The sequence below is a fragment of the Dipodomys spectabilis genome, unplaced genomic scaffold, assembly GCF_019054845.1.
Source record: "Dipodomys spectabilis isolate Male_0828 unplaced genomic scaffold, ASM1905484v1 ptg000034l, whole genome shotgun sequence".
NCBI lineage: Eukaryota > Metazoa > Chordata > Mammalia > Rodentia > Heteromyidae > Dipodomys > Dipodomys spectabilis.
In genome coordinates, this window is record NW_024870711.1 from 10,113,290 (window position 1) to 10,126,596 (window position 13,307).

At 49.4% G+C, this 13,307-nt stretch overlaps 2 long non-coding RNA genes across 2 annotated transcripts; one reads left to right on the forward strand and one right to left on the reverse strand.

Moving 5' to 3' along the window:
- Positions 1-1,557: 1,557 nt before the first annotated feature.
- Positions 1,558-3,502, forward strand: LOC122105924. The gene is made up of 3 exons (XR_006147099.1): positions 1,558-1,568; positions 2,754-2,758; positions 3,191-3,502. It is a non-coding gene; the product is annotated as an uncharacterized LOC122105924 (long non-coding RNA).
- LOC122105923 lies at positions 2,803-13,307 on the reverse strand. Its single transcript, XR_006147098.1, has 4 exons — positions 13,297-13,307; positions 11,681-11,688; positions 9,643-9,647; positions 2,803-2,897 (listed from the first exon to the last, which is right to left on the reverse strand). It is a non-coding gene; the product is annotated as an uncharacterized LOC122105923 (long non-coding RNA).

Sequence of the window (13,307 nt, forward strand, 5' to 3'; positions counted from 1 at the left end):
ACTTCCAGCTTTTCTGAGTAGTTTATTGGAGATAAGAGTCTCAGGGACTTTCCTGTCCAGGCTGGCTTTGAACCTTGAGCCTCAGATTTCAGCCTCCTGAGTAGCTAGGATTACAGGCGAGAGCCACCGACGCCTGGCCTACTGTCACTTTCGTCAGAGTACTTGAAAGTGCTCTGGACTGGGAGCATGGCTCCATTAATAGTGCACCTGCCCATTAAGTTCAAAGCCAAAGACACCAAGGTCAAACCCCAGTACCACCACCACCACTAAGGAAAAAGAAAAGGCAAGAAAGCTGGTGTGTTGCTTCCTTGTTGATTCCCCTTGCTTGCTCTGCTTGGCAGTTGGCCTCCTGGGGCAGAGCACAGGGCAGCAGCAGGGCAGGTAAACACTGTCTGACAATGGCAGCACTAACTTGGATGAGTGAAAAGGCCTGGGGACCCTTCCATTTTCTCATCACAGAGAAGGCCATTTATTAAGTGGGGACAAGTAGAAACTATTTCTAACCTAGACTAGGCAATTAACCTATTGATCCAATCAGCTGCTGCTATCTTGAGCTGATTTTTCTATTTCACTCAAAACAGGTTCAGACTCAAAAGACTCTCTTTCCAGGGTGCCATGGGTTCCACTTGTTAACCAGTGATGACAGTGCTTTCCATGTGCATTGTGACAGAGGGACAGGGCGTGGACCCAGGAACTCTGCTCTGTAATTAGAGGTTTCCTGTCAACCCGTTGCTTAGGCGCTGTCCTTGGAGCTTTTTCACTCAAGGCCAGTGCTCTACAACTTGCCACAGCGCCACTTCCAGCTTTCCAGTGGTTAATTGGAGATCTGAGTCTCATAGACTTTCCTGCATAGGCTGGGCTTTGAACTGTGATCCTCAGATCTCAGCCTCCTGAGTAGCTAGGATTGCAGGTGTGAGCCACCAGCATCTGGCTAAGTTTTCAACTCTTAAACCGTGTGTGTGTGTGTGTGTGTGTGTGTGTGTGTGTGTGTGTGTGTGTGGCCTCAGCTTTCTTGCTCACGGCTGGCACTCACCACTTGAGCCACATCCCCACTCCAGGATTTTATTTTATTTTATTGCCAGCCTAGGGCTTGAACTCAGGGCCTGGGTACTGTTCCTAAGACTCTTTGTGCTCAAGGCTAGTGCTCTACCACTTGAGCCACAGTGCCACTCCCAGCCCAGCATTTTACTGATGAGTTGGAGATGGAATCTTAGGGACTTTTCTGCATGCAGCTAAGGTTGAAGATGCTTACCCAGCCTTGAGCCATCTCCAACCCTGCCTGCAACCAAGCAGTGGATGTTCATGCCACACCTTCACCCCAAAGGAAGCTCAGGTGTCTAGCTGTCTACAACTCTTCCGAACGTTGCCTAGCATGGTCTCAAACTCCCCTGATCCTCTTGCCTGTGCCTCCTAAACATGTGGGACTACAGAATGCTCTGCCATGCCCAGCTTGTGCACTTGTTATGATAACCAACATCAGCTGCTTGCCCCTTCCAATACCTGCCCTGAGTGACTGCTGTGTGCCTCTGAACATGCAGCTTCTGACCCCGAAACTCCCTTCTTCACATGTCCATGTCCCGCAGTCATCAAGCTGATCCTTCCAGCTAGGAATAATCTTTCTCTTAGAACTTTCACATACGAGGGCCGGAGTGTGGCTCAGTGGTGGAGTGCTGGCCTAGCATGCATGAGGCCCTGGGTTCAACTCCTCAGCACCACATAACACAGAAAAAGCCCGAAGTGGCGCTGTGGCTCAAGTGTTGGAGTGCTTCTGGTTTTCTGGTCTTTAGAGATAAGAGTCTCACGGATTTTCCTGCCCAGGCTGGCTTTAAACTGTGATCTTAAGATCTCAGCTTCCTGAATAGCTAGGATCACAGGTGTGAGCCACTGGCACCTGGTGCTTTTGTTATTTTTCAAATATAGTATAACTCTTTTTCCTCCTGCCCATGTAGTAGAGATGGGAAAGGGGCCACCATGCCTAGCCCCTCTCCATCTTGATGGAGTCTTGGAGACGTTCCTGCTTAGGCTGGCCAAAACCCAGAGTCTTCCTGACTAGCTAGAATTGTGTGGAAACCCAGACAATAAAGGAATTCTGGGACAGGAACTGCTATGAAGTAAATGGGATTATTAGCTAGCATAACTGGGATGGCCTGGGGAAGGTAACAGGATTTGGGAGGCAGAGGATTTCCTTTACTGTTTGGCTTTCCACATGATCCATACCTTCCTGCTCCCCCGCCATGAAAAAAGGCTACCATCTTAATAAAGATGAGATCTTTGTTATGGGCAATGGCATATCCATGTGCCTACCTTCCATTCAATAAAATAGTGGAATACTGAAAGAAACAAAAAGATTTGAATGACTATGAATTTGAGGTTATCTAGGCTACACAGCAAGACCTTGTCTCAAAAAAACTGAAGAGGGGATTGGGAAGGTGGCTCAGTGGTAGAGTGCTTGCCTTGCATGCCTGAGGCCCTGGGTTCGATTCCTCAGCACCACATAAGCAAAAAGAAAAAAAAAGCTGGGAGTGGCGCTGTGGCTCAAGTGGTAGTGCACTAGCCTTGAGCTGAAGAGTTGAGGGACAGCGCCCAGGCCCAGAGTTCAGGCCCCATGACTAGACCCAAAAAACAAAAACAAAAACTGAAGAGCTGCAAAACCAGACAAGGATACAATACAGAGAATTAGAATTAGAATTAGTACAGGTGTCTCATTCTAACTACTCAGGAAGCTGAGATGTGAGAATCACAGTTCGGACTAGCCTGGGTGGAAAAGTCTAAGAGACTCATCTTCAAATAATAATCAAGAGCAGAAGCACGCGCCAGTCCCGCGGATCTGTGTCTTGCTTCAACAGTGTTTGGACGGAACAGACCCGGGGACGACTCCTTTCCACCACCAACTGCCTCTCCACTCACCACCTCTGACCCTTATCTTCTCGCCCGTCGCCTGCTTCCAGGACCAACCAACGCCAGTTTTTTTCTGTGGTTAGCTCTGTATTGACGACCAGCCAGGACCTCTCAGATTCGTCAGAATTATTCCACCGAGGTGGAGGCTGCCGTCAGCCACCTGGTCAACCTGCATCTGCGGCCTCCTACACCTGCCTCTCTCTGGGCTACTATTTCGATCGCGACGATGTGGCTCTGGAGGGCGTGGGCCACTTCTTCCGCGAGTTGGCGGAGGAGAAGCGTGAAGACGCAGAACCAGCGCGGCGGCCGCGCTGTTCCAGGATGTGCAGAAACCTTCTCGGGATGAGTGGGGTAAAACCGTGGAAGCCATGGAAGCCGCCCTGGCCTGGAGAAGAGCCTGAACCAGGCCATTGTGGATCTCCATGCCTTGGGTTCTGCTCGCACAGACCCCCATCTCTGTGACTTTCTAGAGAGCCACTTCCTGGATGAAGAGGTGAAGCTCATCAAGAAGATGGGCGACCACTTAACCAACCTCCGCAGGCTGGGGGCGGCCCCTCAGGCCCAGCTGGGCGAGGATCTTTCCGAACGCCTCACCCTCAAACACGACTAGAAAACTCCAGAGTCCGGCAGCCTTTGAGGGGCCATCTCTGCCTCACCAGATATCAGGGTTTCCTCCCGAGCTTCTGCCTCCAGCCATTGGGAAACTTCCTAACTTCCTAAATAAAGCTTTTTGCAGCAAAAAAAAAAAACAATAAGCTAGAAGTAGAGGTGTGGCTGAAGTGTTAGAGTACAGGCAACGAGCAGAAAAAGCCCACCTCGCCGGGTGCCGGTGGCTCACTCCTGTCATCCTAGCTACTCAGGAGGCTAAGATCTGAGGATCACAGTTCAAAGCCAGTCTGGGCAGGAAAGTCCATGAGACATTTTTTTTGTTGTTGTTGTGGGCCTGAACTCTGGGCCTGAGCGCTGTCCCTCAGCTCTTCAGCTCAAGGCTAGCGCTCTACCACTTGAGCCACAGTGCCACTTCTGGCTTTTTCTGCTTATGTGGTGCTGAGAAATTGAACCCAGAGCCTCATGCATGCAAGGCAAGCACTCTACCACTGAGCCACCTTCCCAGCTCCCATAAGACTCTTATCTCCAGTTTACTACCAGAAAACCAGAAGTGGTGCTGTGGCTCAAGTGGTAGAGCGCTAGCCATGAGCTGAAGAGCTGAGGGACAGCGCCCAGGCCCAGATTTCAAGCCCCACGACTGACCAAAAAAAAAAAAGAGAGTGTGAGGCCCTAAAGTCAAGACCTAGAACTGTCTCTGTCCTTCTGTCTGTCTACCTATCTGTCTGCATGTCTCTCTCTCTCACACCACACACACAGATTGTGAACCAATCTCTTTGATCAACACATTTGAAAGATCATACACAATAATAAAGTTAGTTTTACCCAGGGATGTAAGTACAGTTCGATATATATAAATCAATAAATGTAATACAGAGGATTGTGGTTCAAAGCCAGCTTGGGCAGGAAAATCTCTGAGACTCTTATTTCCAATTAATCACCAGAAAACTGGAAGTGGTGCTGTGGCTCAAATGTAGAGCACTCACCTTGAGCTGAAGAACTCAGGGACAGCAAGCAGGCACAAAGTTCAAGCCCCACGACCACCACCGCCAACAACAAAAAACCCAAAATATAATATAGATAAACAGAATCAAGAACAAATATCATATGGTCATCTCAATTGATAAGAAAAAGCCTTTGAGAAAATTCAACACCCTTTCTTGATAAAACTCTGAAGAAATGGGAACAGAAGGAATGCTCCTGAGTATAATGAAGGGTATATAAGACAAACTGAAAGCCAACCTCCTACTAAACAAGAAAAAGCAGAATAATTTCCTCTAATGTCAAGAATGAAATAAAGATGTCCACTCTCCCCACTCTAATTCAATATGATACTTGAATTCCTAGCCAGAGCCATGAGGCAAGAAAAAGAAACAAGAGGGATTCAAATAGGATAGGAAGAAGTCAAATTATCCTATTTTCCAGTGACATGACCCCAAACGTAGAAGACCCTGAAGATTCCACAATGAACCTCATGGATTTGATAGTTTTGGTAATGTAGGAAGATATAAAAATCAACACTCAAAAATCAGTAGCTTTAGCGAAATGCTGGTGACTTGTATCCATACTTCTAGCTACTCAGGAGGCTGACATCCAGAAGAACAGTTTGAATCTAGCCTGGGTAAAAAAAAAAAAAAAAAAAAAAGCCCATAAGATTCCATCACCAAAATAACTAGCAAAAAGCCAGGCTGAAGATTTGACTAAGTGGTAGAGTTCCAGCCAAGCAAGCATGAGGCATGGGGGGGGGGGGGGCGGGGAGGGAGGAGAAATAAATCAATAGCTTTCTTATATGGCAAGAACAAACAGGCTGAGAAAGTAATCAGGAAAACTATTCCATGAACAATAGCTTAGAACAAGTAAAACAGCAAGCTATAAACTTAACCAAAGAGGTGAAAGACCTCTATAACATCTTGAAGGAACGGGCTGGGAAGGTGGCTCAGTGGTAGAGTGCTTGCCTTGCATGCATGAGGCCCTGGGTTCGATTCCTCAGCACCACATAAGCAGAAAAAGCTGGAAGTGGCGCTGTGGCTCAAGTGGTAGAGCACTAGCCTTGAGCTGAAGAGCTGAGGGACAACGCCCAGGCCCAGAGTTCAGGCCCCATGACTGACAGAAAAAAAAAAAAAAAAGATCTTGAAGGAAGAAGTTGAAAACAAGAAACTAGATTTACGGATTGACAGAATCAGTATCATGAAAATGGCCACATAGCCAAAAACAACGTACAGGTTCAATAGAATTCCTGTCAGAAATCCCAATGTCAGTCTTTACAGAAACAGAAAAATCAATACAAAATATGTATGCATATATGTATTGTATCTGCACATATAAATAAAATACATATGCATACACACATATGTACAAAGGGTGAATGTGTATACGTGTGATATATATTCATCACATATGTTTATACACTATACACATTATAGAGATAATTGCACACACACACACACACACACACACACACCCATGCTAGGGACCAAGACTGTTACAGTTTGAATCTGTTCATGCGTTAAATGCTTGGCTTCCCATTTGGGAGGTCCTAGAAGCTTTAGGACACCACACCTTGGTGGTGTCCTGTTCCTGATCCTTGTTTCTGTGTTTCTCATCGGATGTGAGCCGCTCAGCCATATTCTCTGCGGCCTTCCTCCCTAAAGTTGCTCCTGTCAGGCATTTGGTCACAATGACATAAAGAAAGTAGTAGGGCAGAGCTGAACCCCGTCCCCACAACCATATTTTATATAATAACGTAGCTCTGTTTCATTTGGCTGCTTAAGAACTATGGATGATGCTTTTATAAGTATTGAGAGGCACAGAATTTCCCAACTCCCTGCTGCTGTAGCCTCGGGCTCTTGCACGAAGGTGGAAGGTGGTGTTCTCCAGGTGTCTTCACGCTGTGCTGCAGGCCAGCCTCGCTGACAGCTTGTTTTCTCACACAGAGTTCTCAGAGTATGGTCTGAGGACCTCCGGGATCCTGGAATCCCTTTCAGGGGGTCTGTGAGACCTCCAGCCCTCTTCCCAACTTCCAGTCTGTGTGAGGCCATATTTTCTTTCTCCAGTCCAGTGCGCTGTCTCTCTGCTGTGGGCTGGGTGCAGATAGGAAAGCCCAGCTGTCTTCTATTAGATGAGACCACAGTGATGTACAATTCTGAACAATGCCACTTCTCCATTTTCTGTTTTGGAAAGTGTAATTATTTTTCATGAAATTTGCTGTATGAATTAACATGATATGGGATTTGAGTTTCTTATTGTTTTTTTGTTTGTTTTGTTTTGTTTTTGGGTCCGGTCGTGGGGCCTGAACTCTGGGCCTGGGCGCTGTCCCTCAGCTCTTCAGCTCAAGGCTAGCGCTCTACCACCTGAGCCATAGCGCCACTTCCAGCTTTTTTCTTTTTGCTTATGTGGCGCTGAGGAATCGAACCCAGGGCCTCAGGCATGCAAGGCAAGCGCTCTACCACTGAGCCACCTTCCCAGCCCTCTCATTATTCTTTTAAAACACATTAATATATGCTTTTTAAAATTTGGTGGTGATACTGAGGTTTGAACTCACTGCCTTACATGCTAAAATGTTCTACCACTTGGGACAGACGTCCAGCCCTTATTTTTTGTGCCCGTCCCAGGGCTTGAACTCAGGACCTGGGCACTGTCACTAAGCTTTTTCTCTCAAGGTTAGTGTTCTGCCACAAGCCACAGCTTCACTTCCAGCTTTTAAAAAAAATTAATTGGAGGTAAATGTCTCATGGACACTCCTCCCTGGGCTGGCTTCAAACTGTGATCCTCAGATCTCTGCCTCCTGAGTAGGTAGGATGACCGGAGCAAGCTACCTGCACCGGTGCTTTTCATATTCTTAAGAGTATAAAAGCAGGCTGCAATGCTTGGTAAGAAATGTATGCATTATCCTGCCCATGTAATTGTAACCCCTCTGTACAGTATGTTCTCAAATAAAATAAAATTAAATTAAAAAAAAAAGTATAAAAGCATCCAGGAACCCCTAAGCCAGAAACCATTATGCTGAGAACTTCTGGCTGCTGCAGAATCATACATCCACTGAACGGTCCTCACAGTGCATGGGAAGGAGCCAACACTGATGAATTTCTCTCTGCCTTCGAAGCTTGTCCTATGACAGTGGAGCACACAGCCTTGCAAATGTAGCCAGCTATGTACTGGGCATAAATGCGGAGCCTCCTGGGGCAGACAACTCTGACCTACTATTTTTCTGTCTGGTTCCAGCTCTGCCATGCAGCCAGCCCTGCTGGGGCCTAAGCGACTGTGTGTCCTCCCAGGACCTCTCTGTCCTAGGAGGTCCCTGTCCTTACTGGAGCCCCTCTGTGGTAATCTTCACTTATCTTGACTCCTTCCTTCCCTGCCCCACCCCCTTTCCTGGACTTTGCTCCCAGGGAAGTGGAATTGCATGGCCTCCACGTCAGGCTCCAATCCCCGGGAAGCCAGAGTGGGCTAGAGCCTCAAACAGATGATGGACCTGTTACATCAAAAACAGATAAGGATAATAACAATTAAAGTAGCATCACCGAAATGCTGGGGAAATTTTAGCATTTCAGAAAGGTTTACAACAGCATAGTCTTCTGAAGAAAGAAAGACAGAGAGAGAGAGAGAGAGAGAGACAGACAGACAGACAGACAGACAGAGACAAAGGAGAGAAAGAGAGAACGAGGAAGAAAGGAAGAAGGAAAGAAAAGCCAAGTCTGCTTCATATATACAAGTTGTGTCGTATGATTACAATGCAGACTAGACCTTTGAGAACTTTCAGCTCAGAACTTCTAAGTCAGCAGGACCAGCCTGTCCTTTTACAGTTCTGGGGATGTGTTCCAAGGAATGTTTAATTCACTGGTCCCTTATTGATGGACATTGGAGCATTTCCCAATAGTTTGCCATCTCGAGGATGCAGTGAACATCTCTGTACAAGTATCTTAGTGTGAACTCAGCAGAGGAATTCTGGGTCAGGGTATGTAGTTCTGAAGCCAAACATGGTGGTGTATTCCTGGCATTCCTGCACGAAAAGTACATACATTTCCCATCAGCCCAGCCCAAGAGAACTCAGAGGGGGAGTGAGCCTGAATGCAGCTGAGAGACAGCCTTCACCAGCCATGAGCAGGGGACGGGGCACTGGGGTGAGTGAGCTCAGGAGGCAAACACCAGCATGCAGTGGAGTCAGGCAACAGAAGCCCAGAGCAGCATGTCAGCAGCCGGCGGAGGGGAGGAGATTCTGGATATGACAGCTCAGGCCTGGTGCCCGCTGTCTAGGGGGAAGCTCTTGCCGTCCTCCAAGTCCTAACCCTCACCTCTGGGCTTCTATCATCAAGGTTCCCATCTGTCTGCTGTCTCCAGGCAGGGAAAGGGCAAAGGGGGCTGCGTGCGGGTGAAGGCTGCAGGGCAGGTAAACAGCCTGCCTCCTCTTTCCCGTCAGTCCTGGAGCCTGTCTCCAGGTTACACAAAATCCTGTCCTGTCACCCAGGTGGGAAAAGTTAACTGCCCTCCCTCTCCCTTGGACAGATCCTGGCAGAAAGCTGTGTCCTCAGCTGGAGTCTCTATTCCGAGGTTGCAGGCCATTCAGAAGCTTGGGAGCTTCATGGAAATCCATGGCTGGCCGCGGTGACTCCACTCCGCAGTGGAAGTGCTCCCTTCACCTGCAGGCTGCTCAGTGATCATATCCATGCCCTGACACGCAGCCCTCCTTGGAGGCTCTGCTCGTTGGCTCTGCTGAATTATCAACCTCCCCAAGCTCCCTCCTACCACGTTCTCTGCTCCACAGGTATCTCTGTCAACCTCGGACTCCACACACAGTGGATGAGAATCAGACTGTCTTCGTGTTCTCATCCAGAGGTGGTAATAGGGCTATGATCCAAACTAGTGCTCAAATCATAAAGGAGCAATCACTGTCTCCTAACCACCACGTGCTCTGTGATGCCTTACTGGTGGTGGTGGTGGTGGTGATGATGATGATGACGATGACGATGATGATGATTTTGTAGAAAGGGATTACAATACCATGTCAGGTCATTAGTACAATGATTCTTGGCTAGTGCCATTCCTATTTTCATTCTCCATTTTCCCTCTCCTGTTCCTACCCTCAAGTTACAGTTTGTTTTTGTGTTGTTGGTTTGTTGTTGTTGTTGTTGGTCATGGGACTTGAACTCAGGGCTGACACTGTCCCTGAGCTCTTTGGTTCAAGGCTGGCACTCTACCACTTTGAGCTATAGCACCACTTCCAGTTTTCTGGTGGTTAATTGGAGATAAGAGTCTCATGTCTCTCGGGATTCTCAGATCTCAGCCTTTTGAGTGGCTAGGATTACAGATGTGAGCCACCAGCACCCAGCTCATTAATTACATTTAAGTTACATCCTTTCCTGATGCAGTTTAAGACTTTCTTTGATAAACTCCTTGATTTTTAGTTACGCTTCAGAACATGAACCTGAACTCAGTTAATGTGAGCAGAGGGGTGGGGCTTGCTGTATTAGAGATGAAAAGGAGCACCTGCCTGCTTTCTGTGTCTGACAGATTTTTGGCTGATGGACCACCGTTCTGCAAAAGCAAACTTTGCCTTGCCTGTTCCTTTCGAATTGGTGTCCTTATTCCGACACCACACTCCAACATCCCAATATCTAACAAGAAACAGTCCATCAGTTGTTCAGAGGAGTAGCGTCTTTGGACCCGCCTATAGTCAGCTGTGTGGAAATGCATTGAGCTGTTATCACGCAGAGCTCTATGTGAGATCTAGCTTCCACACATGACAAAATGTGTGACATTTGTCCCTGTGAGCCTGGCTTACTTCACTTAACAAGATTTGTTCTAGATTCATGTGATGTCTAGTTCGGGGAGGAGTACAGAAGGGGAATGCTCTGCACCACTTCCTGGCCACTCTGCACACGGCCCTTACTAACTCAACTTTCACCACCACTCCCCTATTCATGACAGCATGCTTCCTTTCCAAATTTTATCTATGTCTGTCTGTCTATCTGATGTCTGGAGCTCAGGGCCTGTGCTTAACAGATGGGCAATCTACTTCTGATCCCTACCTCCAGCCCTTCTTTCACTTTTATCTTTGAGATGGGGTCTCACTTTATCCCTAGAACCATACTTAGACTAATATCTTTCTAATTCATCCCTCCTGCCACAGCCAGTGACAGGTACATGTCATGACACCAGACTTCTTCCACGGATGCCCTCCACCCCAACTGAGCTGGCCTTGAACCATGATCCTCCTGCTGGCTGCCTCCCGAGTAGCTAGGATTTGGTTCTGAGCCACTACGTCCGACTTGAAATTTCTTTCTTTAACATTTGTTAACATTGGCTGTTAATGGAACCTTGGTCTGTAGAAATCAGTTATTTCAAAGTTGTGCTGACCGATAATCATAATGGTGGAGTGCTGGGTGACACGGTGGGTTGAACACTAGGTATTTATCCTTTGTTATCCAGGCCACTGACCTCTGAGACTCAGGGAAAGAGGCGAGGGGCTCAGCAATTCCACACAGCACTGGGATGAATGTTTCTGCATCCGCAGTTCAGTCTCAGGCATTGGCTCGTCACTCCTGTCTGCCTGACCTCACTGCCCCATGCTCACACACGGCGGCTCTGAAGCCTGTTCACACGGCCCCTCCGTGTGCAGCTGCGTTCTTCTCCACCAATCATGTGACTCCATGCATGCACAAGCTGAATATTGCTCTAGTCCAAGCCAGGAGTCCCCGGCGCACACTCCAAACCCTGGAGGAGCCGAGGTTGCACCCAGCCCACCTGGCTGAGGCTCCAGCGAGGCCTCCAGGGGGTCTCACTAGTGCTCCCAGCCCAGATGCCTCTCCCGCCTCCCAGGCCGCCAAGGTCATAGTGCATCTCCCCGAGCAGAATTCCTAAGGAGCCCACGGCTGGAGCTTTCTGGATCCGGCTAGTTGGGTTGCTCCCCGAGGTGGGTGGTATTTGTGAGTAACCTGTGCACCTGTTCCCACAATTCCACGTACCTCTAGGCCTGAGGGTTGGTAGAATGTTTACCCAGCGATCTGAGAACTGTAAGTCATCGCTAGGTCACTGGTAATGTTGCAGAGCAGCCTCTCCGCAGCATGATGGGTAAGGATGGGGAAAGTCTGCTTGCACAGCGCAGACCCTCGTCCCAACCCTCAACATGTGCCCCAATGCAAACTCTGCTGGCTCGAGGCCTGCAGGCCCGAAGCTGCACCCTCCTCTCTCTGGGGTTTCTTTAATGCCACTGCACCAAGGAGGCTCCAGGGAGAGAATGGAGCTGCCCCCCTCCTCCCTGCCTCCGTCCTCTCCTGCCCACCGAGGCAAATGTGGGAGCCCTATCCTGCCCCTCTGTGCACACCCTCCCCTGTGCCCCCTGTCTGGGGTGAGAAGCCAGCCATACAAGCTATGGCAGACAAGAGACCTGCCAACTTGACCTGGGTGCCTCCCATACCCTGTCTGTGGCCCTGGGTGGTGTGGGCTTGACTGGTGGGGAGGGGCGACCGGAAGGGCCAGGAGCCTGGCGGGTGCTCCGCTGTCCTATGCAACTTCCCCGACAAAGCAAAGGTCAAAGATAAAAATGACGACTTAAAAGACACTGGCCAAACACAGTCCCTCCTGAGCACCATGTTGCAGGCTCGGTTATGTGTCCCTAAAGCCAGCCTGACCAGACTTCTGTAGGGTTTTTTCATCATCATAGCCAGCCTGTAAAGATAGGTGTCACTTCTGCGTCTGCATGTGCAGATAAGGAAGTCAAGGCACAGAGAGAAAATGGCCTGTCTGAGGTTGCTGGCTGACCGAGTTGGAAGGACAAGTTTCCCAACCCATACTGGAGCTGGAATCCATACTTTTGCTCCAGTCTGGGACTCTTGCAAAATATCTGCAGACAGGGCCAGGCTTGGTTCAAGTCTGTAACCCTAGCTACCGTGGAGGCTGAGATCTAAGGATGGAGGTTCAAAGCCAGCCCAGGCAGGAAAGTCCATGGGATTTTCCCAGTTAACGGCATGCAGACAGGTCTGCGAGTGGAGCTGCGACCTGAGTGGTAGAATGCTAGTCAGGGACAGTGGCCAGGCTCTGGGTTCAAGCCCCAGGACTGACAAACAAAAGCCCTTGCCGAACATATAAATTCAGAATGGATGGCCACATGCCAGGGCCCCCAGGGAAAGCGTGCCCTCACTGGCTGTGCCCTGCCCCCTGCCGCAGGCAGAGGCCAGCACGCTGGCCCACAGTAAGGCAGTGAAGGAGCCGGGCCTGTGCTGGGCTGGAACTGGCAGGGCTGGGTTGGAGGGCATGGGGGCGGGGGAGGGGGAATGCTGCATCCCTCCTGGGGTTGTAAGGTCCTGGTTCATCTGGAAAGGACTTCATGAGCTCTTGCTGCCTATCAGCCAGACCTGGGCTAACTCCGACCTTCACGACCATGCTCTGGCTCTCTCCTGGTGTCCCTCGCCAGAAGTGGTCCCAGCCATCAGAGCAGGTGCACGCTCGTCAACCTCGGCTGTCGCCGAGCAGTGAAGGAGAGTGGCCTGCCTGAGGCGGACGCGGCCAGTGGTGTGCTGGCAACTGTGTGGCACGGCTTGTGGCAGGTGTGACAACTCTTCCCTGCCCTCCCCGCCCCCATCTGGGACTGTTTAAATGCTCGGAAGCAGCAGTCCCAGTTCACCCTATGGGATGGCCAACACGGGTGGGATTGGAAGAGGCGCTGCAGGGTAACCTCCTTCACCACGCGTGCCAAAGCACACTTCCGGGAAGCGAGGCCCTACAGGCCCCAGGACAAAGGAAGAACCAGGCAGGGCACAAAAAGAGGTGGGGCTCAAATTCCTAGAAAATCTCCACCCACTCCCAGA